This window comes from Cricetulus griseus, chromosome 5, assembly GCF_003668045.3.
Source record: "Cricetulus griseus strain 17A/GY chromosome 5, alternate assembly CriGri-PICRH-1.0, whole genome shotgun sequence".
Classification (NCBI taxonomy): Eukaryota; Metazoa; Chordata; class Mammalia; order Rodentia; family Cricetidae; genus Cricetulus; species Cricetulus griseus.
Window position 1 is genome coordinate 187,433,390 of NC_048598.1, and position 2,989 is coordinate 187,436,378.

Below are 2,989 nucleotides of genomic sequence, written 5' to 3' on the forward strand. Positions count from 1 at the left end.
TGATTGTTACATACAAACACACACACACACACACACACACACACACACACGTGTATGATAACAAATATAACAGTACAACATTCTGAGTCTAGTTTCTTTGAGTGCATATGGCTGACTACTCTGCATGGGATAAGCAATAAGGGGCTCATTCCTGGGACAGGGTAGTTCCCCTTCTCCTAGCAGTCATTGTTGACTGTAGTTCTTTGTCTAAAGGTGGGACCCCTTGACATTCCCCCTTGAGTGTTAACATGTCTATTGATATTTCCGTTGTTCTGGTCTTACTTATGAAGCCATCTCTAGGAGAGACTGTTTCAAAGCAGACTTCCTGGGATTCCGACTCTTACAACCTTTCTATTCTGTTTTCTACAGATGTCCCCTGATTCTCAGATGTATCCATTGATCCCTGCATTGTGTCCAGTTGTGTTCTTGTGTGAGAGTGTCCATTTGCTGTGAAGTTAATCTTCTTTGCTTGCCTGTAGGTATAAGGATAAAATGTAGTAAGGAATGGTGCTGGCCTAGCAAAGGGGCGGTAGTAGATTATTTTCTAAGGTCCATGATGTCACTAACTCTAGAAAGCTGACTAGGCCTGTTTTCCCTCCTGTTGGTTGATTGGGCCTCAAGTCTGATTAGATGGTTGTTGGTTGCCACCAACGTTGGTTGCCACCAACATGTGAGTGGCACTTACTGTGCCTTTATACATAGCTTGCTTGCCATGTTGGTAGTTGTAGACCACAGACATTGAAACTGGGTAGGACTATTATTTGCTTCCCTGTCTTCCGTAAGGCTAAGCTTTCTTTATTCAGATAAACACCAGCCAAGCTCAAGCCAGAGTGTGCCAGGGGCAGCAAGGCAGCCAGGCCAGAGAAAGGAGAAGGGAGAAGGGACTCTCCACGAGTGCACGGTCCCTTAAGAACTGTTCCTGTCACCTTAGGCTACCCTCATCACGCCCTCATGGGCGTGTCCCAGCATACCTGTCCAGGCTACTAGGAGGCAGGGCTACAGTGTCCCCCTACAGCAGCTTGTGTAGTATTTTCTGGAATCATGGCAGCTAGACTCCAAGAAAGAGGCTTTCAGGTGGATCCATCCAACTTGAGTCATCTGAGCCTTGTGTTATAAATATGTGTTGTCTTCAGCCATAGAGGCTTACCCTCAAGCCCTGAAAGGCGACAAAGGGTTGCATGGACAATCTATATTGTTTTGGGAATCCCCTGAATTAACTTGACCAAGCATTTGAAAGGAGTTTTCTATTCAATCTTTAAAGGGAAAGGCATCCATGACATACTACTGCCTGGTGGGACATTAAGGATATTATACCAGTCAGGTGAAATGAGCCATCCATTAATACTGCATGAGTCCACTTTTGTGAGGTCCCTGGGGCAGTCAGATTCAGAGAGACAGAAATGAGAATAGAGTCTACCCCAGCTGGTGGGGAGGGCTGCTGAGTTACTGTTTGTCTAGAGCACAGTCACTTTGGAAGACGGCATCAAGATGTTGAGATAACAGCCATAGTTGAGGGCATGCATTCTGTGTTTCGGGAAACTATGACCTCTGAGATGGTGAAGAGGTTCACTTTTATGGCCTGTGTATCTTGTCTTTTATGATGAATGCCAATCAGAAGGCTGCTAGTAACCTTTCAGAATGGGTGAAGACTGTAATCAAGTTCAACCTTCTTTTCAGGACTGGCCTGCTAGGCATCAGCTCCCATTGTTGGTGCTGCAGGGCAGCCAGACAGCAGTCCATGTCCCCTTTGCTGGGACAACACCTCAGACCCATTCTTCCTTGGAACAGGGTCCTCTGAGAACACCAAGGAGTCAGCTTGCAGCCTAGCTAGGAAATGCACCTAGTGGGGCGCTGTCTTCTGAATGTAGAACACTTCCTTTAAGGACCCTAGTGGCCCCAGGCAAACACACAGCAAAGCTGGGCCCCTGTGGCCTGGGGGCAGGAAGGGAACATGTAGGATTTTTTTTTTTTTTTGTAGGAAACAAGCTATCAGAAGACACCAGAGAGTTGGAGTTTCGAGAAATCCTGAGCAGACAGAGCCAGGGAAGCTGTCCTGAGCATAGACCTCCCTGGCACGTCCATTGATTGCAAGAATAACAAAACCTTGTGCAGTAGGTGGCCATCCAGGGCTCGACTCTGAAAAAGTCTGCAATGGATGAAAGCAATTGTTTTTACTGCTGTTTCCGTAATGTTATGATCCCTTTTATTACTGGTGTAATACACTCTATTCTAGCAGGTCTTTAAGGTTGTTAATAAAATATTAATGCCTTTTATTTATTTTTTCATATATTTCACTGCACGCATGCTCGGCTTCTCGTCATGTGGGATCGTTAGTGTAATGACTGACCTCCCGGGGGAGTCACCTTTAGTCTATGATTAAATACAGGCTTAAGGAGGCAGAGGCAGGAGCTGAGAAAGTCCTGCCACTGGGGCTTCTTGGAGATAACCGGAGAGGTGAAATACTGTAAGCTTCTTCCCTTTGCATACTAATAGCATCTTCATGGTGGGCTGGTCAGGAGCAGCCTGGCTGTGCCAGGACCAAGCACAGGACTTCGGTCTCCATCCTCAGCAGGCCACGCTGATGGCTGGAGCCTTGCTCCTGTGGGACAGGTATGGTAGTCTGCTGCTCTCCTCACTCCCGTCCTTCCACTGTCCTTCATGCCCTCAGCCATTCCTGCAGTCTCTCTGCTCTGCTCTGTTCTGCCCCTGGGTCCCTGTGGTCACTGAAGGGTGCTGATGTGCAGTTCAGCCCATTCTATGCCTTCCAAACCCTGGTGCATGCCAAGTCACAAAGGTTGCAGTCTCAGGCCACACGGTCTTACCAACTGGACCTACTTGTTTCCTGACCCCTTTGGCATCTATACACTTGTTTACACATCAGGTCAAACCATCAACTCACTTACTGGCTAATATCACCATGGGCATGAGGAATACAGCCAAAAAAGGAGCCAGGGCCTTGAAGAAAATCCTCTGTCCTCTGTCCCTCAGC

The 2,989-nt window shown here is 47.4% G+C and overlaps 1 long non-coding RNA gene across 1 annotated transcript; it reads left to right on the plus strand.

Annotated features, from left to right (window-relative positions):
• The first annotated feature begins 367 nt into the window (after positions 1–367).
• LOC118238828 lies at positions 368–2,273 on the plus strand. The gene is made up of 2 exons (XR_004770058.1): positions 368–475; positions 1,979–2,273. It is a non-coding gene; the product is annotated as an uncharacterized LOC118238828 (long non-coding RNA).
• Positions 2,274–2,989: the final 716 nt, after the last annotated feature.